Source organism: Rattus norvegicus, chromosome 5, assembly GCF_021556685.1.
Source record: "Rattus norvegicus strain SHRSP/BbbUtx chromosome 5, alternate assembly SHRSP_T2T, whole genome shotgun sequence".
Lineage (NCBI taxonomy): Eukaryota > Metazoa > Chordata > Mammalia > Rodentia > Muridae > Rattus > Rattus norvegicus.
The window spans coordinates 76,104,746-76,127,286 of record NC_141538.1 but is presented as its reverse complement, the minus strand read 5'-3'; the positions used below and the strand labels follow the sequence as shown (position 1 = coordinate 76,127,286).

The 22,541-nt window shown below is 41.1% G+C and overlaps 1 long non-coding RNA gene across 1 annotated transcript in view; it reads left to right on the top strand.

The window, feature by feature from the left end:
- LOC134478981 (uncharacterized) overlaps positions 1-22,541 on the top strand; it is a 40,753-nt gene that overhangs the window by 4,123 nt on the left and 14,089 nt on the right. The window contains exon 3 of the long non-coding RNA XR_015620236.1: positions 13,428-13,518. This is a non-coding gene — a long non-coding RNA (uncharacterized LOC134478981). The remainder of the gene's footprint in view (positions 1-13,427; positions 13,519-22,541) is intronic.

Here is a 22,541-nt window from a genome sequence, read left to right as displayed (position 1 = left end):
ATGCTCTGCCATGCTGCCCCAAGCAGTATCTGTGGACATTAATATTATCCTTTTAAGAATTTACATTTTTACACATTTTAAACAGTAAATCTGTTTTTATTCTGCATAATGTATCACCAATATCAATTACCACGATACTATAAGCATCTGTATGACTAAAAGTTGGTGAGTATTAAAGACAAGTGGTTTAGTCTTCCCAACATGTTAACCTACCTCCTAAACTTCTCTGTGAGGCAACCTCTGGGTATTGTTCAGTATTGTAAAGCTTTTTAAATTAAATTGCTTGTGTATGTATATGTCTGTATGTGGGCAAATGCGCATGCATGTAGGTTCATGGGAAGGATATTGGCATCAGATACTCTGGATCTGGAAATACAAACCATTGTGAAGCTGCCAGACATAGTGCTGGGAACGAAGGTCAGGTCGTCTACAAGAACAGGAAGTGTTTGTAACCACCGAGACACCATCCAGCCCACTTCCCAATGTCTTAGATGAGAAACACGTTGATTCAGGAAAAAGTAGTTGAAAACTGTGCATGTCCTGATCTTACAGAAGCAAAGAAAACAACAGAGTATTAAATGTGAAATAAAGTAGGGGCTGACACAGACTTTGATGAATACTAATAACAGCTACTGCTTTGGGAGGTTTTGTCACCGCCAGATAATGTGACAGGTGTTTTCCTTATTCCACCTCAGGCCATTTACTCAACTTCAGTTTTAAAGAAAAGCACAGATGCTCAGAAAAGATGAGCAACATGTCCCCAGTCGCTTAGCTAGTGAATGGGATTCAAGGACTCTGAATCTTAAGATCATGATATTTCCCAGCATTATAACCTAGTGAGGGTCTGTACCCCTCTGTTTTCCCATCTGTAAAATGAATAAATCAATACTCACCCCTTTATATGCCTCAAAGGAATGATGGCACAATAACTATTATTAGTCAGAATAGTATCTTTACTGTGGGTAAGACTTCAGCCTCCAAGATATTTTTTGTGTTCTGAGTCCCATGTGAGTGGCACTACATTCCCGTGCCATGGGTATAATCATGCCCATCTTCCAGGTGAGGAAGCTGAGGCTCAGAGAGGAAAGGTGATTGGTCCAGGTTCACAGCCCTGAAGAAGAGTAGTGCCAGAAAATTGATGCTGACATCACTGTCAGGCTCATCTCTTGTCAGCTGCCTTTGTAATTACGAAGATAACTGTAGTCCACCGGAAGTTGCCCATGGGAAGGAAGGACTCAATAACATTTACACAGGTGGTCATTATCTTTGAAGCCATGCTTGTTATGGGTTTCCAAAGGACAGTTGTAAAATGTTTGGTCCTTTTCCCCTTTGAGTTCAACCACTTCCTACATCTCTTGACCACAGGGACCACAGTACTCTTCTCATGGATCCTCTGGGCTACCATGGTCCCTTGAAACCACTGTGTCTCGGCTTTATCATGTGCTTGGCTCTCTTCTCTCTTGATGGGCTTGAAGGAAGTTGGAGGTACTGAGGAATTTAATTAACATTTTAGAACCTTGAATTGTGGATATAGTCATTACATTGCCCTCTTATGTAAATTGATGTGAGAGCAAGACACGCCCACCCCAACAACAGAAAGCTGGATTACAATTAAGAACATTCCTGACCTTTGGGTTTGGTCAAACAGATGAATAAAATCTATCAGACGAAGTATAAAGTGATTTTGAAAGATGAGCGCTATTTTCTGAAGAAGAGTTCAAGACCTCAGGCTCAGCATGGAGATGGTTTTTCTACTGCAGGAGAGTCTTTGCGAGTCTTTGTGTGTGGACAAAATAAAATGTCATAGGAACTGTTTTTAGGACTCTGTGACTCAGGAAATAGAGACATTAGGCAGAACTTAGGAATTAGTTCACTAGGATAGTTAATGGTTTTTTAAAGGGAAAAGAATGTAAAAAAGAAATGCGGAACATAGATCAAAATAGAACAGGTATTTGTGGTCATGATCTTGGTTATAATATATGAGATAATACAGAGGGAAAGTGGGTATCTTCTTGGAGGAAAGAGAACAAGCAGCATCATTTCAGGTCCCCTCTGCTTTCCAAAAGTTGGACTAAAGATACAGCCTTCCCACAGCCTCTGCATAATCCCATCAACGGATGATTAAATTAACGTAATGTGCCAGTGGGGAGGAAGTAGAGGGCATGTGACACTCTCAGAAAGACTGTTAGGTACAGTTTTCCTTGCATTGACAGAAGTCTTGAGTGACCATGAGGGTCATATTGAAGAGACCCTTGGAGCTAAGACAATTAGGAGAGATTCTCCCAGGCTGGGAAATGTGTCTGTTTTCTCTAATGTGAGCGAAACAGAAAGCACGTGTAGAGCAATCCTACACAGGACGTGTAGAGCAATTCTGTCCCATGCTGACAGAAATATCAGCATGTTTGCCCTATACTCTCACGCTTCTGTTGATTACCACGCCCTGAGCAGGCACACTGTGTTACAATGACAAAAGGAAAAAGGAAGAGCATGTGCTGGTTTTTAGTCCAGTGAACAGATTTTTTTTTCTAGGTTTCAGAAAGGAAACCAGGACTTAGCACAGTCCTTTTGCAAGCATGAGAAACTGTTCAAATACAGATATACTGATACTGAATTCCATTCCCCACCACTTTCAAAGCACCCCCTCAAAGTCAGACACCTATCTTTTTCCTGTCTCTGACCCTTTTCCCTTTGCTGGGAATATCATTCATTCACGTATTTAGTTATACAAAAAATATTTGCAGGACACTTACCATGTGTCTGAGAATTGGCTTAGCATTAGGAAAATACATGGATAGGAACATGTGACTGCTTTCCAGAAGCAGAACATGTTGGGAGGGACAGGTATGGGCAAGAAGAGCTCAGCACAGTGTGGCATGTTCTCTGAGTAAAAAGTAGACAACGTACTGCGAAGTCATAGCTAATGAAGCAGTCAACCCTTCCAGCAGCTGGGGAGACAATGGAAGGAGATGGCAAAAGGACGTCGGACAGGGCGTTTTGGAAATGCTACATGGCAGCATTTATCAGGTGGTCTGAAAAGTAACCCTCAAAGGAAAACAAAGAGCTCGTCGTAACAGGTGTCCATTGGGTGGCTTCTGTATGCAGAGTGATCAACAAGGCCCCAAGTCCCTGCCTCATGGAGCTTGTATTTTGATGCCAGAGTTGGATACACAATAATGAAAAAGTCGAAAACACAATGCCTACTCATGAGGAATTCACCAATGAAGGTAGAAGTCAAGCAGGGAAGTGGTGTTCCAGGTACCTGCTAAGACAAAGTCCCAGCTGAGGCCTTTGAGGGTAGAACAAGGCATGAGACACATCACACTGCTCAGTGTGGAAGGAGATCAAGGAAGAAAGGTGGGTAATAGAGGGGGGAAATTGTCCAGAGGGATGGAGTAGCTGGAGTGTAGGTCACGAAGAACTTTAGAAGCTGTGAAAGATGATGTGGGCACTCAGCCAATCAATTTGTATATTTACCATTTATTACAGGAATGTATTACTGAGTAAAAGGATGTTCAAAGAGACATTTAACATCCAGTTACTCCTACAAATGTTAAATAAAATTCATATTGTGAATAGAAGAGCTGGCTTCTCTCATCTTCAATTTAATCAAAACGGATCTCTACTCTCTTGCTGATATGTTCTGAAAAGCGTGTTATAACTGGTCATCTAAATGGATCACTTAAAACCCGAAGTTGGGGAAAGAAGCAGACAAAAATTTTAGGTAAAACCACTGGGAAACCTGTTTGGCCTAGGTCAGAACCAATAGCTGTCACCATGGCTTCCTTTGGTTTCTGTATCAGATTCACTCTGAAAAACAGATGACACTACCCAAATATACCACCCTTAAGCTTGCCTACCACAGCCTGGAACCAAAAGGCCTCTATTATGGTTCAACCCTTTTTCTCTTCTGGAACATTCTCTGTGGGGATTTTCTAGAGAGCAACATAGACCATGGAGGTGGCTCTGGGACCACTGACAAATGTAGAGAAGCCTGAACTACACAGTACACACGAAGTGAGCTTGTATCCAAGCCTGTTCCCCACACCCATTGTGAGAACCATGCCCTGGTCCTTGGCTTTGACTCTGTCCCCTGGCCGTTTCAGAGACCTGGACACTACAGGCCCAGGCTTCCTGTTGTTACTGAGCAGGCTGAGCTAAAACGGAGAAGTGGCCGAGGCTGTTATGGTCCTTTGAGAACTATTAAACCAGGCCTTTAGCAAAACAAGAGTTGGAGGAGAGAGCAAGAAGGGAAGTCCTTATTGTTATCCAATGACTCTAGGTGTTGACCTAGGTATGCCCGCACGATGTTGATTTCCCAAAGATCAGGAAATGTTGGGGGATGGAGGGACCAACTACCTGATTCTCAGCCTCACCAGCCTATCTCCTCTCTACTTAGAAGAGGGTCAGTTGGCGACTTAAAAGCCTTTCACAAGCAGCCTCCTCTCCTGGTACTACTGATGGGTCTCAGCAAGTGAAGGTAGGTAGGTTTCCTGGCTAAAGAATGAACTCAGCTTTTTACTGGAAATTTACCATGATTCCTTCTCCTGACATCCAGGGTCAAGTGGGTTTTTGCTCACAGCTTGCTGAGTGCTTGGTGTGACAACCACATACACCTCATCTCCTTAGCGAAAGCTGTCCGCTTTCATCCCTGCAGTCTCTCTGTTTTCCCAATGCTGACCATCTCCCCTGTCAGTATCCCCTTCTGACCACCCTGGTTTAGAAAATTGAGTCTAGAGACTGGAAATGACCTGCTCTAAATTCCAAATCAATTCCTTTCCCGCTTTTCCTTTTGCGGGCTTTGTCAGAACAATGCTACGAACTACAATTTGTCTAGAGTCCTTTTCCCAGGAACATTTTAAGGGATATAAGAGCTTCCTTGAATGTGCTCATAGATAAAACACCCAAGCCACATTTCCTTCGCCCCATAGTCTTCTCAAGGGACCCCCAGTCCCCATAACTCCCCATTCCATGGGAGAGAAAAAAATCAAGTAAACCCCTACAGAGAAGGAATTCAAGGACACAGAAAAACAGGTTTTGAAATGCTCGAATGGCAGACAGGTCTTTCAGACTTGATCTTGCCAGGTTGCCTCAATTCTGTGCTTTCATTAAACGTATTAGTATACTTTTAGAAATGTAATCACAGTAAAAAAGTTTAAATGGCTTCTGACTCATTTTCTTAATATTAGGCAAACACACATGACCCGCGTGTGGGCACACCTCCATCCCCACGCCCCCCCCCCACATCTTACTCATTTCACATGCTAGATTAAATTTTACTGTTTTGTACATGATCTTGTAATTAAGAGCATTCTCTTTGAAGAGACAATTATAGTTACAGATGGCAGCGAGCGGGAAGCTCAAAGCATGTTTCCTGGTATTAACCAAAAGCCACTGCATTACTACTTAGAAATCTCACTGAAGTTTCAAAATAATAAAGTAAGAATGCTTATAAAAATGCTGAGAACACTTTGCCTGAAGCCGCTGTAATTATTCAAATAATTGGTGTGTCATTGTGGGACTTCAGAATCAGTCTCCTCTCTCCAGCAACCTCCACATCCTGTTTGTAGAACATAAAGGCGACCTGGTGTACGAAGTCATTCTATCTAGTTCTGCCACAACCAAGTGCCCAAGGATAAAAATGACTCACCTAGGATTCTACAGGAAGCTGGCTGCAGAGGTGGGCCTGGCCAGCTCGCCTCCTGAATCTCAGTCTGCAGGTCCCATTACCCACTCTTCTTTTATCCTCAAGCTAAGAGGTGGTTTTCAAATGGTTGCTTCCTTGCCTCTGCTGAGCTCTAAACTAGGGAAGGCTAGCTCAGCTTCTGTAGCTATAAAAATATCATGTGTGTTGAGATAGACAATTAACCAACACAATGCTGAAAGGTGTCTGTGACGTTCAAGGAGAAGGTCTCCCTGGGGCAGGGCTCATGCTTCATTTATCCTGACAAATACAGTATGCAGGTCAGTGCTTTTCCAATGCTTTAGGCATCACGGTGCTTCTGTGAGATGTGGTATCCCCCCCTTTGCAGAGAGGGATATTGAGGCTCAGGGAAACAAAATGGATCTTGCAGAAAATATCTTAGCCAAGATACAGTGGAGATGTGGCTCAAATCCAGGCATTAACCGTTCTCAAGTCCATGGTTTGGTTTTGTTAATTTTATGCTGATGAACTTCTACCTGGGCAATAGCTAGAAAGAGCAGAGGCAAACCAGTAATTAACTAAAGGCAAACGGAACTATCTGAAACTAATGGTGCTGGCCAGAGGCAGACTCCTTGTTGTTGGAGTATAAGAGAGGTCTAGTTATGCCTATGGCGGGTGTTTTGAAAGATGGCTCTAGAGGAAAAACATAGCTGTATTTCCCCCACTGTGTGTCAGGAACTGTAAGAACTGTAGTGCCCTTACCACAAAAGCTGACTGCTATTACAGCAACACAATTGTTTAATTGTGGAAAACAAAGACTTGGGATGTTTTTACAGTCAGTATTCAGCACGTAAACAAAATTTGCATACCTTTCTAGTAATGTTGTGCTAGAATGCTTAACTTTCAAAGTTGCCATTTCAGGGTCAAACTGTTTGGGCAAAAAGGTTTACTGTGTGACACACTGTGGCTTCCAAGATGAGGTTTTGTTTGTGTTTCATTTTGTTTTTTCTTTTTTTGCTTTTGTTTTTGTTTTTTGAGTCCCAAGTTGCAAGTGCAGGGGGTGGCTATGGAGGGAGATGTGTGGAATTGGGGTAGATGATGTGAAATTCACAAAGACTTAATAGTGTTTTGTTTTGTTTTGTTTTTAAGTTGGTATTTTAGTTAATGACCCGATTTAGTTAGACGAATTCTGATTTGAGACCAGGACAGAATTTTCTTCAATTTCTGAAATGTCCTTAAACAAGGTTTTTGCCAGTTTGTAGTATGTTTTGCAGAGTGGTACTCCCCAGCCAGCATTGAGCATTCATCACAAAACCCAAATATTGATAAAGTCTGAAAAGTGTCAGATGTGTTTTATGTCCCACAGTATCAAATATTTTGCCAAGACTTAGTTTGCTAGTATGAGAATACCCATCTCATTAACACAAAAAATTGCTTTTGTCTTTAATAAAGGGTAAAATTACAGGTACATGAAAGAACTGTTTTAAAGGAAATGTATTCATAATTTCTTTTTGTCATTAAATGTTGGATTTGTATACCCATTTCATTGATTTCTGTATACCTGGAACTGAATAAATGTCTTGGAGGAAAAGAGGTTGCAAGCTGATAAATTGAAGAAGTGCTGAGTCAGGGATTGCTTCCTCAGCGTCTGATGGCTTCCTTCCGGATTTCATGCAGCTTGCTTGCTTTGTGGAGGTGCTGTGCTGATGGGTGCAGGTGCATATGTGTGCTCTGAGTAGGGGCTTTCAGTGGCTTCCCTTTGGCCTTCATTCTGAAGCCTCCATCTCTCCAGAGCTCCCTCTTGACACACTGGCTCAGTGAGATAGCATTTCCCAGCATCTCCAATCCTGCTTTGCTCTGCAGGAGTCCGAGCATTTATCATTAGTCTAGCAGGATTACCTCAGTTGCTTGCTGTGATTCACCGTTCCTACTTCCTTACCTGACCTCCAGCAAAATTTCAGTTTTGCCCAGAAAATAAACATGTAAACTTTGCGGATAAAACCAAGTACTTAGAACTTATGCTAGTAAATGAGGAATTTACTAAAAGTATTCCTTAAGAAAATGAAAAGAAGTCACTAGAGGCCCTTCAAATTTTTTTACTTTTATTATTACTTGTATATGTGTGTATATGTGAGTATGTGCACACACCTGTGTCAGGGTATGGACACCTTAGTGCAAGGGTTTGAGGAGGAATTCCCAGGAGATGGAGTTACTGGCAGTTGTGAGCTAGACATGGGTGGTAAGACCAAACCTGGCTCCTTTGTAAGAGCGAGCAGTGTACTCTCTTAACTGCCGGCCCATCTCTCCATCCCCGGTGGCCTTAATTTCTTACACAGGGAGCAGATGCAGAAGAGGGTACCTTTATCCCGCTCCAATCATCTGCTCACATAACCATGTCAGAGGCCACACTCCACTGACATCTAATAAGGAGAAAATAATTTACAAGGCACAGACACATTACAGGTAAAAATACCAGGGCTTGAACTGCAGTAGCACCAGCACGAATACTTTAATATAAAGAATAAAATAGAGACATTTGAGGCTCAAATGAGAGGACTTGAGCTATTTTATCTAAAATGGGGTAATAATCTGGAGTATAAAATTCTAGCCTGGAGGTCAGAATCCTCAGTAAAAATTCTACGAAGTCTCATCTTCACACCCCATTCATTATGTGTTCATCTTTTTGTAATCTATCTGTCCATCTGTCTACCTACCCGTCCCTCTGTCCTATTAGCCATTCATCCATCATCCACCTACCCATCTACCCACAAAACTAGTAATGTTTCCCAAGATAGTACTATTGCTTGAGGTAGGAGCACTGCAGTCGATAGGATAGCAAGCTACCAAGTGGATAGTATAGTCAGCAGTTAAGGCGGACAAGGTCCCTGCAAACACTGAAGTTACATCATGGTAAACGTACTGAAGAAAATTAAACAGGAAAAAGAGGAAAAGTTTTCACTTTCCTGATTACAAAAACTCCTTCCTTGACTTTAGTACCTATAGGTTCCATGAACCTAATTCTTTCTTTTTAAATTTTCGCCAAAATTCAGCCATCCAAGCAACCCTAAATAGAGAACAGAGGATGTTAAACCACAAAGTCCTCTAAGGACATTTCAAAAGGCATTATCTTTCAAATAGAATTGGATAAGTAGGTTTTAATTTAAAGATTAATTTCACTTAATTTGACCAATTTCAATCTAATATAACTGTGACAATAGAACAACTTTAAATACTCTGCCTATTGATTAAATAAACATTTCTTGAGTACCTAGGAGGTGGCTGGCACTGGGCTAGATGCTGGAATTGCCAAGAGGATAATATATTGGCCTTCTACTTGAGAGCCTGGATATCTCTTGGGACTGCAAACAAACAGTGACAGGAATCACAGCCAGCTGGCAAGATGCTTTAAGATAGTGCTCTATGAAGTGCTGAAGGGAGAGCGTGACTAAGTCATGGCTGGAAGAGAAGGTTGGAGAAAGCCTCATAGAAGGGCTGCTTTTAAGCTGAGTCTTAAGGAATGAGAAGTCCTTGCCTGTACTCAACAATTTCCCTGTAATTGAACTAAGTCAGGGTGACTTGATTGCAAACATTAATCACTCCACGAGTGTTGTTGATATGGGAATGGTTTAGTCAAGTTTGAAAAGAACATCATGGTCATTTAGGTACCCAACAAGCCATAACACGAGAGGGAAACTCTGCAGTTCTGAAAATGTACAAGGAATGTATGCAACTTCCGTTTTTCAAAATTGGTTTAGGAAAGTTGAATCTCAGTACAAACCTTGGGGAAAAAATGCAAAGTTCATAAAGGTTTAATAAATGCCTTGCGACGTGCTTTCAACTCCAGAGAATAAAGGTAACCTCTGCCAGAAGTGACTTACAGAATTCCGGGTACTTTTGCCTGGGTAACCCCTTATTACTTCAGTGAATCCTGGTCAGAGGCCATTGCGGGGTGGGTGGTGAAGCTGGCTAACAGGCCTTGACACAAAGCCTTCCTTTGAACCTAAGGATCATAGCTTCAATTCAGCCCATAAAATTAAATCCCTGCTTAGTTCCTATGATGCCTACAAGGTAGAAACATCCCGTCTTCCATTTATGGACCAGAGAGCTGCGATAAGCTCTATCCTCTGCTTTGAGAGCCAAATGGGAATTTCTGAGCGTTAAAACAAAGCCAAACAAAACACGAGATTCACTAGGATTTTCAGCAATATATCAGAAATAATTTATTTATGGACATCTATTTGCAACACTGTGAAAAGGTAGATATGCACAGTAACTTCCTCGCACAGGCAGACGGAAGAATTAGATTAAATTCATTCAGAAGAAAGTGTGTTTCTGGACGAATAAACAAGCACGGCCTGACCTGACTTCATCTACATCCCAGATTTACAGTTTCAATGGGACAGAAAGGCAAAGTATGGGAGAGAATGCTAACTGCTGCTTCTTCAAGGGCTTGTTCTTCCACTTTGTCACATGGCAAGATTCTGGGTGCTATGAGTTAAAAGGTATGGAGCCCCCTTGAATGGGCCCACCTTCATATTTCTTCCTTCGCTAGAAAATGTCGTTTCTATCTAAGACACTGCTATACAATATCCCAACCTTGTAGATGCTTACTCCTCATATCCCATTTTTTAGAGAAGCAAATAGAATATGCATGACATTTTAATTTGCATTTTCTCGAAGGTTAAAGATGTTGAACTTTTTCATATGTTTATTGGCCATTAGTACTTTCCGTCTTTTGAGAGAAGCTCGATTATTAATGAATTGTTTGGCTTTTAATATGTGTATATTTTTCACTGTCGTTGTTGTTGTTCGAGTGCTAATCTCCTGCCGCATGCATAATTTGCGAAGATTTTCCTCTTGCCTGTAAACCGTAGCTTCAGATTGTTTCCTTTGCCACACAGAAGCTTTTAATACAATCCCATTTGTCTGCTCTTGGCATTATCTCCTAAGTTATACATTAAGTGCACTAAGTCAAGGTATAGAAGACAAATAGCTCATTTCTCTTTCATTTGTGGACCCTAGAATTTTGTATAGATACACACACAGACACACAGACACACACACACTCACACACACACACACACACACACACACACACACGCACGCTTATTCATCTGAGTGAGAGGGGAGGTGAAAAGAGAAGAGAGAAGGAAGACACTAATGGGGAAAGCTAGGGGGTGCCAAAGGGAGGGAGCTGTGGGGCGAACGGTGAAGATTGTCACTGTACATGATATACTTGACAGAAATTATCTAATGAAATCTGACACCATATCTAGTGACTATGCAGCAAGTGAATGCCCTAGAAAAATGGACCACTTTCTGTGCCTGCTTCAGCCTCCTTCCCGGAATTGTGATTCCGCGGTCTGATCTTCTCTTAGAATTTATGTCTAGGCCTTTAAGAAACATTTCTTTCCCTCGAAGCTCTGTTCGGAATTTAGAGTGAATTCCCACACCAGCCAGATTTGTATTAACGTAGGACTGAAATAAATTTGCAGCAGGAACGCAATGCTTAGCAAGCCGCAGAAGCCATGTGACATTTATTTGTGACATTTCTTAGTAGTTCGTATAGAACCTCAATTTTGCAAATCAGAAAGCTGTTTTACAGGGATTGTGGATGGGAACGGTATGCTGCTTGAGACTAAGCACTGTAGTTGAGGGGGAGAATGTGGACACAGGAACAGACACAAGTGAATACTTTTCTTGGAAGTTGTTAGCATTTAAGCTTCAGGCTGTTTCACTTGCTCAAGCCTCTCTTGCCTGCTCAAGCGATTTGGTAATATTTTCAAAGATAGTTATTCGTAATTTGTGACTTAATTTCTTACTGTAACCAAAACATAACTTCTATAGTCTATGCTATATTTGGGATTCTGTGGTCTTTTACTAGAGGGTTCACTCCCACATATTTATTGTATAAAAACTGACTGTATGCTTGAGCCTGAATAAAAACGAAGTTGCTTCCTGTGAGATGTGTTTTAGTTCTATCAAGAGGCAGGCGTGCTGGTGCATGTTGGCCTGAGACTGCCTGCGCTGAGTATTTAAATATTAAAATGTTTCCAGGATCTGGCTGACTCTGCTTATATAGTGGCTCATGCTTTGACTCAGAACCGTGTTGCTAACGACTTACACATGCATGGCATAAATACTCACGTCACTGCAGTTTGAGTCTGTGGACGACTTAGAAATGAGGTATTACAGATGAGGACACTAAGAATCAGAGCACTCCAATAACTTACTAGATGTCACAGTGTTAGATATGACAAGCTGTAACTCAGCATTTGTCTCTGACTCCCCCCCCCCCCACGGTCCAGTTGTTCTGCCTTAGTGCTTGAACCATAAAACGTTGATCTAGAATTCTCATGACATTGTTTTTACACTTCTTGTGGTTTCAGTGAGAATGGCCCTCATAGTGGGTCATTAAATATTTGTTTCCCCACTTAGTAGAACTGTTGGGATAGGATTAGGAAGCTTGGCCTTGTTGGAGGAGGGTTATCACTAGGGGTGGGCTTTGAGACTTCAAAAGTCCATGTCATTCCCAGTTAGCATGCCCTGTTTGGCCCATGCTTGTGGGACAGAATGTTAGCTCTCTGCTACTGTTCCAGCACCATTCTGCCTGCTGCTATGCTTCCTGACATGGTGGCTATGAAGTAACCCTCTGAACTGTAAGTGTCCAAAAACTGCTTCTTTTGTCAGTTGCCTTCACTATAGTGTCTTAGCACGGCAATAGAAAAGTAAGATTAAGACACCTCTCCTTTAAAATAGCAAAAATAAAATAACAAACAAACAAACAAAAACAAAAACTGACTAAAATAATATTATGACATTTTAAGTGAGAAATGTCTCCCCTAGGTTGAGGCATTTGAACACTTTGTTTCTAGTTGATGGCACTGTTTGGAGAAGGTGGGAGGTGAAGCCTTGGTGGACGAGGTACATCATTCAAGGCAGGCTTTCAAAGTTCACAGCCTTGCCATACTTACATTTCTCTCTCTGTTTTGTGCTTTCCATTGAGAATGTGAGCTCTCAGCTTTCTGTCCCTTTTTCCATTCCTGTCGGTTGATGTCTGGTTGCTCTAGTGGACTCTTGTCCTTCTGAAATGATAAATAAAAGAAACTCTCCCATAAGTCACTTTTGGTTATAATATTTTATCACAGCAATAAAAACATAACACAAATACCAAACCCTTAAGAGGGATGTGTGTGTGTGTGTGTGTGTGTGTGTGTGTGTGTGTGTGCGTGTGTGTTTGTGGAGAGAGAGAATTAAGAGTTAGCAGACAAAATAATGTCCTGCCACTCCAAAGGTGTCTGCATTCTACTTCCTGAAATCTATCAAAGTTATTTTTCATGGGAGGAACAACTTTGAAAAGTTGGTTAAGTAAAGACCTTAAGGTGGAGAGCTGATTCTAACATACCTAGAGGGGCCCTATGTGTACAAAAAGAGAGAAAATGGAAGGTTAGTGCCAGAGAATGAGTGTTACTGACAAATGCAGATCTCAGGGCAGAAGTAGATGGATCCCAGAGACTGAGGTTTGAAATAATACAGTGTATTCACAGCACAGTCATGCTGGTGACATGTTAGAGCATGAACCAAGGAATTCATGAATCTTCTGGAAGCTGAGAAAACAGGGAAAGGGAGTCTTTCTAAGGACATGGTTGGTTGCCCCATAACTTCCATGCCACTGTTGTGTCACCTGTCAGACCCTGACCCAGATGGTCATTACTGTAGTTCACACACAAGGTTCATAATTGGGTAAGAATAATGACTAAAAATGATGATGACTTTTCTCCTCCAGGAGCATGCACCTTCCAACACTAAAGACAGCTATCCAGTCGGGATGAGCCTTCAAGGCCATTACAAGATCGATTTCTTCATGTTCTACTCAAGTATGTAGTATCTTCAGCTCTAGGGTCTTATCACTCAGTTCTGGAGAATGGCCAAGAGTAGTGACAATAGTCTGTAATGTTTGAGTAATCTATGTCTACCCCACTGACAAATAACTCCAAAGGAGGTTGAAGTCCCACTGATGTCCCATTATGGGTAAATACATTTAAACACTCTCTCTCTCTCTCTCTCTCTCTCTCTCTCTCTCTCTCTCTCTCTCTCTCCCCCCTCTCTGCATATAATTTACTACACTTCTACAATAGAAGGTTTCTATATAACATTTTTGAAAGTTCTTTAATGCCATTTGTTACTCCATGTGTTCTCTGTCCAGTCCTATTTCCCATACCATTTAACACCCCCAATGCATTATTCCCCTTTGTGCCTTAATACTGTTAAGGAATAGAACTACTCTGAATCTCAGTTTGTAAAAGAAACATGTATTTGTATGTATGGGATTTAATTTGCTTGGTGGATGTTATTGATCAGTCAACAGTGTTGCCATGTGTACAAATGGGACCAGTTCTTAGATGTCTGGCTCACTGCTAGAAAGAGAAATCAGTAATGTTTTGTCCACGTTGGACAACAAATAAATATATGGTGTTCCAATGCTATTGTAAGATCAGCCACAGCTAACACATAATGAATTGCCATGGTTGTGTTCTGATGAGTATGAAAGACCGAAATTTGAATTTTGAGCCATCTTCATAGGCCCTGAAATAATGATCTTTTGATTATTTTTCTCTTAGTGCTGGATGTTGAACTTAGGGCCTATTCCTGCTAGCAAGTGCTAGGCCACTGGGCTATGTCCCTAGTCCTTCATTTAAGTATTTTAAGCAGGAGAAGGACATGGAGAAGTCTCATAGGATTGATAGAAAAGTAAGCTCTCCAGACCAGCCAGCTAGATAGGTATAACCCTCTATAGGAGAAGCTTCATAGTAAAGCAGATGGAGGCTATTTCAGAGATCCACAACTGCTCAAAATGTTGACAATACATGACTAAGTGACCACGGAATGCCCAGTCCCAATCAATTCTATAATGCAGACCCAACAGCAAAGGCTCAAAGAACAACAGAGGTGAAAAAAAGGGATGGAAAGACATGAGGACCAGGACTCCTATGAGAGTGTCTTCTAGGCATGACATGAATGCTGTACCCATGAGATGCCAGCCACACAGGGCCTAGCAAGACCTGCATGATGACAACACCAGTTGACAGGTTAGCACAAATAGATGGAATTCTGTATTGTGTGTAGAGGACTTGGTTTGCTCCAGGAATAAACTCCCTGGTAGGTTATCCAATCTCAATGAGTCCTAAACACATATACATTCAAGAAACACTGAATACACTTGGCAGGTTTTTATATATACATGTATTTGTGTATAGACATGAATGTTTATACATGTGTTTGCATATAAGCATAAGTGTATATGTATGAATGTAGTCATCATAGAAGGAGAGGTCATGAATTTGAGAGGGAGTAGGGGGGTACTGGAGAAGTTGGATGGGAGCAAGGAATTGGTAGATATGATGTAATTCCTTCAATAGTGTATGGACATCTCAAAAAAGAAAACTTCACACTAAAAGGGGTGGGGGAAACAATTCTAGGTTATGGGCCATACTTTAAAAAAAGTAAACTAGGTGAGAGAGAGACCCAAACGCCTGGTCAGGTGGGCACTCCTGAGGCTGCAGAGCGGAAGAGACCACCAACACTGCTCACCCCTGCCCACATCCCTGGCCCAAGAGGAAACTGTATAAGGCCTCTGGGCTCCCGTGGGGGAGGGCCCAGGAGTGGCAGGACACCTGCCTGAGACACCGCTGGAACCTGAAAGAAACAGACCGGATAAACAGTTCTCTGCACCCAAATCCCGTGGGAGGGAGAGCTAAACCTTCAGAGAGGCAGACAAGCCTGGGAAACCAGAAGAGACTGCTCCCTGCACACACATCTCGGACGCCAGAGGAAAAAGCCAAAGACCATCTGGAACCCTGGTGCACTGAAGCTCCCGGAAGGGGCAGCACAGGTCTTCCTGGTTGCTGCCGCTGCAGAGAGCCCCTGGGCAGCACCCCACGAGCGAACTTGAGCCTCAGGACCACAGGTAAGACCAAATTTTCTGCTGCAAGAAAGCTGCCTGGTGAACTCAAGACACAGGCCCACAGGAACAGCTGAAGACCTGTAGAGAGGAAAAACTACACGCCTGAAAGCAGAACACTCTGTCCCCATAACTGACTGAAAGAGAGGAAAACAGGTCTACAGCACTCCTGACACACAGGCTTATAGGACAGTCTAGCCACTGTCAGAAATAGCAGAACAAAGTAACACTAGAGATAATCTGATGGCGAGAGGCAAGCACAGGAACCCAAGCAACAGAAACCAAGACTACATGCCATCATCGGAGCCCAATTCTCCCACCAAAACAAACATGGAATATCCAAACACACCAGAAAAGCAAGATCTAGTTTCAAAATCATATTTGATCATGATGCTGGAGGACTTCAAGAAAGACATGAATACACGTAGGGAAACACAGGAAAACATTAATAAACAAGTAGAAGCCTACAGAGAGGAATCGCAAAAATCCCTGAAAGAATTCCAGGAAAACACAATCAAACAGTTGAAGGAATTAAAAATGGAAATAGAAGCAATCAAGAAAGAACACATGGAAACAACCCTGGATATAGAAAACCAAAAGAAGAGACAAGGAGCTGTAGATACAAGCTTCACCAACCGAATACAAGAGATGGAAGAGAGAATCTCAGGAGCAGAAGATTCCATAGAAATCATTGACTCAACTGTCAAAGATAATGTAAAGCGGAAAAAGCTACTGGTCCAAAACATACAGGAAATCCAGGACTCAATGAGAAGATCAAACCTAAGGATAATAGGTATAGAAGAGAGTGAAGACTCCCAGCTCAAAGGACCAGTAAATATCTTCAACAAAATCATAGAAGAAAACTTCCCTAACCTAAAAAAAGAGATACCCATAGACATACAAGAAGCCTACAGAACTCCAAATAGATTGGACCAGAAAAGAAACACCTCCCGTCACATAATTGTCAAAACACCAAATGCACAAAATAAAGAAAGAATATTAAAAGCAGTAAGGGAAAAAGGTCAAGTAACATATAAAGGGAGACCTATCAGAATCACACCAGACTTCTCGCCAGAAACTATGAAAGCCAGAAGATCCTGGACTGATGTCATACAGACCCTAAGAGAACACAAATGCCAGCCCAGGTTACTGTATCCAGCAAAACTCTCAATTAACATTGACGGAGAAACCAAGATATTCCATGACAAAACCAAATTTACACAATATCTTTCTACAAATCCAGCACTACAAAGGATAATAAATGGTAAAGCCCAACATAAGGAGGCAAGCTATACCCTAGAAGAAGCAAGAAACTAATCGTCTTGGCAACAAAACAAAGAGAATGAAAGCACACAAACATAACCTCACATCCAAATATGAATATAAAGGGAAACAATAATCACTATTCCTTAATATCTCTCAATATCAATGGCCTCAACTCCCCAATAAAAAGACATAGATTAACAAACTGGATATGCAACGAGGACCCTGCATTCTGCTGCCTACAGGAAACACACCTCAGAGACAAAGACAGACACTACCTCAGAGTGAAAGGCTGGAAAACAACTTTCCAAGCAAATGGTCAGAAGAAGCAAGCTGGAGTAGCCATTCTAATATCAAATAAAATCAATTTTCAATTAAAAGTCATCAAAAAAGATAAGGAAGGACACTTCATATTCATCAAAGGAAAAATCAACCAAGATGAACTCTCAATCCTAAATATCTATGCCCCAAATACAAGGGCACCTACATACGTAAAAGAAACCTTACTAAAGCTCAAAACACACATTGCACCTCACACAATAATAGTGGGAGATTTCAACACCCCACTCTCATCAATGGACAGATCATGGAAACAGAAATTAAACAATGATGTCGACAGACTAAGAGAAGTCATGAGCCAAATGGACTTAACAGATATTTATAGAACATTCTATCCTAAAGCAAAAGGATATACCTTCTTCTCAGCTCCTTATGGTACTTTCTCCAAAATTGACCATATAATTGGTCAAAAAACGGGCCTCAACAGGTACAGAAAGATAGAAATAATCCCATGCGTGCTATCGGACCACCACGGCCTAAAACTGGTCTTCAATAACAATAAGGGAAGAATGCCCACATATACGTGGAAATTGAACAATGCTCTACTCAATGATAACCTGGTCAAGGAAGAAATAAAGAAAGAAATTAAAGACGTCTTAGAATTTAATGAAAATGAAGGTACAACATACCCAAACTTATGGGACACAATGAAAGCTGTGCTAAGAGGAAAACTCATAGCGCTGAGTGCCTGCAGAAAGAAACAGGAAAGAGCATATGTCATCAGCTTGACAGCACACCTAAAAGCTCTAGAACAAAAAGAAGCAAATACACCCAGGAGGAGTAGAAGGCAGGAAATAATCAAACTCAGAGCTGAAATCAACCAAGTAGAAACAAAAAGGACCATAGAAAGAATCAACAGAACCAAAAGTTGGTTCTTTGAGAAAATCAACAAGATAGATAAACCCTTAGCCAGACTAACGAGAGGACACAGAGAGTGCGTCCAAATTAACAAAATCAGAAATGAAAAGGGAGACATAACTACAGATTCAGAGGAAATTCAAAAAATCATCAGATCTTACTATAAAAACCTATATTCAACAAAATTTGAAAATCTTCAGGAAATGGACAATTTCCTAGACAGATACCAGGTATCGAAGTTAAATCAGGAACAGATAAACCAGTTAAACAACCCCATAACTCCTAAGGAAATAGAAGCAGTCATTAAAGGTCTCCCAACCAAAAAGAGCCCAGGTCCAGACGGGTTTAGTGCAGAATTCTATCAAACCTTCATAGAAGACCTCATACCAATATTATCCAAACTATTCCACAAAATTGAAACAGATGGAGCCCTACCGAACTCCTTCTACGAAGCCACAATTACTCTTATACCTAAACCACACAAAGACACAACAAAGAAAGAGAACTTCAGACCAATTTCCCTTATGAATATCGACGCAAAAATACTCAATAAAATTCTGGCAAACCGAATTCAAGAGCACATCAAAACAATCATCCACCATGATCAAGTAGGCTTCATCCCAGGCATGCAGGGATGGTTTAATATATGGAAAACCATCAACGTGATCCATTATATAAACAAACTGAAAGAACAGAACCACATGATCATTTCATTAGATGCTGAGAAAGCATTTGACAAAATTCAACACCCCTTCATGATAAAAGTCCTGGAAAGAATAGGAATTCAAGGCCCATACCTAAACATAGTAAAAGCCATATACAGCAAACCAGTTGCTAACATTAAACTAAATGGAGAGAAACTTGAAGCAATCCCACTAAAATCAGGGACTAGACAAGGCTGCCCACTCTCTCCCTACTTATTCAATATAGTTCTTGAAGTTCTAGCCAGAGCAATCAGACAACAAAAGGAGATCAAAGGGATACAGATCGGAAAAGAAGAGGTCAAAATATCACTATTTGCAGATGACATGATAGTATATTTAAGTGATCCCAAAAGTTCCACCAGAGAACTACTAAAGCTGATAAACAACTTCAGCAAAGTGGCTGGGTATAAAATTAACTCAAATAAATCAGTTGCCTTCCTCTACACAAAAGAGAAACAAGCCGAGAAAGAAATTAGGGAAACGACACCCTTCATAATAGACCCAAATAATATAAAGTACCTCGGTGTGACTTTAACCAAGCAAGTAAAAGATCTGTACAATAAGAACTTCAAGACACTGAGGAAAGAAATTGAAGAAGACCTCTGAAGATGGAAAGATCTCCCATGCTCATGGATTGGCAGGATTAATATAGTAAAAATGGCCATTTTACCAAAAGCAATCTACAGATTCAATGCAATCCCCATCAAAATACCAATCCAATTCTTCAAAGAGTTAGACAGAACAATTTGCAAATTCATCTGGAATAACAAAAAACCCAGGATAGCTAAAGCTATCCTCAACAATAAAAGGACTTCAGGGGGAATCACTATCCCTGAACTCAAGCAGTATTACAGAGCAATAGTGATAAAAACTGCATGGTTTTGGTACAGAGACAGACAGATAGACCAATGGAATAGAACTGAAGACCCAGAAATGAACCCACACACCTATGGTCACTTGATTTTTGACAAAGGAGCCAAAACCATCCAATGGAAAAAAGATAGCATTTTCAGCAAATGGTGCTGGTTCAACTGGAGGGCAACATGTAGAAGAATGCAGATCGATCCATGCTTATCACCCTGTACAAAGCTTAAGTCCAAGTGGATCAAGGACCTCCACATCAAACCAGACACACTCAAACTAATAGAAGAAAAACTAGGGAAACATCTGGAACACATGGGCACTGGAAAAAATTTCCTGAACAAAACACCAATGGCTTATGCTCTAAGATCAAGAATCGACAAATGGGATCTCATAAAACTGCAAAGCTTCTGTAAGGCAAAGGACACTGTGGTTAGGACAAAACGGCAACCAACAGATTGGGAAAAGATCTTTACCAATCCTACAACAGATAGAGGCCTTATATCCAAAATATACAAAGAACTCAAGAAGTTAGACCGCAGGGAAACAAATAACCCTATTAAAAAATGGGGTTCAGAGCTAAACAAAGAATTCACAGCTGAGGAATGCCAAATGGCTGAGAAACACCTAAAGAAATGTTCAACATCTTTAGTCATAAGGGAAATGCAAATCAAAACAACCCTGAGATTTCACCTCACACCAGTGCGATTGGCTAAGTTCAAAAACTCAGGTGACAGCAGATGCTGGCGAGGATGTGGAGAAAGAGGAACACTCCTCCATTGTTGGTGGGATTGCAGACTGGTAAAACCATTCTGGAAATCAGTCTGGAGGTTCCTCAGAAAATTGGACATTGAACTGCCTGAGGATCCAGCTATACCTCTCTTGGGCATATACCCAAAAGATGCCTCAACATATAAAAGAGACACGTGCTCCACTATGTTCATCGCAGCCTTATTTATAATAGCCAGAAAATGGAAAGAACCCAGATGCCCTTCAACAGAGGAATGGATACAGAAAATGTGGTACATCTACACAATGGAATATTACTCAGCTATCAAAAACAACGAGTTTATGAAATGCGTAGGCAAATGGTTGGAACTGGAAAATATCATCCTGAGTGAGCTAACCCAATCACAGAAAGACATACATGGTATGCACTCATTGATAAGTGGCTATTAGCCCAAATGCTTGAATTACCCTAGATCCCTAGAACAAAGGAAACTCAAGACGGATGATCAAAATGTGAATGCTTCACTCCTTCTTTAAATGAGGAAAAAGAATACCCTTGGCAGGGAAGGGAGAGGCAAAGATTAAAACAGAGACTGAAGGAACACCCATTCAGAGCCTGCCCCACATGTGGCCCATACATATACAGCCACCCAATTAGACAAGATGGATGAAGCAAAGAAGTGCAGACTGACAGGAGCCGGATGTAGATCGCTCCTGAGAGACACAGCCAGAATACAGCAAATACAGAGGCGAATGTCAGCAGCAAACCACTGAACTGAGAATAGGTCCCCTATTGAAGGAATCAGAGAAAGAACTGGAAGAGCTTGAAGGGGCTCGAGACCCCAAAAGTACAACAATGCCAAGCAACCAGAGCTTCCAGGGACTAAGCCACTACCTAAAGACTATACATGGACTGACCCTGGACTCTGACCCCATAGGTAGCAATGAATATCCTAGTAAGAGCACCAGTGGAAGGGGAAGCCCTGGGTCCTGCTAAGACTGAACCCCCAGTGAACTAGTCTATGGGGGGAGGGCGGCAATGGGGGGAGGGTTGGGAGGGGAACACCCATAAGGAAGGGGAGGGGGGAGGGGGATGTTTGCCCGGAAACCGGGAAAGGGAATAACACTCGAAATGTATATAAGAAATACTCAAGTTAATAAAAAAAAAAAAGAAAATTGATTAGCTGTGGTAGCCATACTTAACACTTATTTAATGTTTAGTCAAAACTCTACACTTACAAAATGATATAAAACAGAGATAATGTGAAGAGGCATTTAAAAATTCATTTTGTTTTTGTTTATTACTAGGCTACCTGTGTATATATATATATGTATACACATATATATATATATATGTATATATATATATATAATTTCAAGCCCATGGTGAATAAAGGAAGTGAGAGATATGGTAGTGACTTTTTCAAGAGGCAAAGGATACTTTTATTCTCCAGTGTAAATGTAATGAAAGAATTGCTTTCTCTGCAGTAGAGTGAACTGAAGGTCATCATCAATTCTGTTTACTCCTGTGGTAAGTGACTCCACTGCTCGTAAATATTTCATGATGCTATGTTATAAATAACATTTTATGTAAAAGAAAATCAGGCCAGGGTTTACTAAGTGTTTCTTTAATCTTTGCAAATATATCAGGCAAATAGCTTCAACCGTTGTGTACAGGCTTTGCTTCACCTCAGAAGAATTGCTTTCTAGAATTTTATGATGAAAATGTGAGATGCCCATCTGTTGAAATAAAGGAGAACTTGTTGGAAGATAAAAAAAAAAGTAAACTAGCAAAACCATAGTGTACTGACCCCTAGAATGGCAGTATGTTGATTGGAAAGACACAAAACATCTCTCAGACTGACAAGACATGGACACGCTAAAGCCACAGATGCTGCTGGTGAGAGAATGCACCAATCTGAAGGGGATCTAGCTCACTGAAGAAACACACAAGGGCAAAGTAGCTTCCGGGACCATCAGAGCTGGCACTGGTCTCTCAGTGACTCAAACAGCATTACTTGAGCCAATGATCTCAGACTGGCACTCAGTTCGCTAATGTTCATTTGGTAATGGGAAAGGATAGCTAAATCTATATCCTTTTTAAAAATTAGAAATATGTGTGCTTGCCAGATGATGCAGTACCTGCCTATAACCCCAGATTTTGGTATGGAAATACTTAATTTGA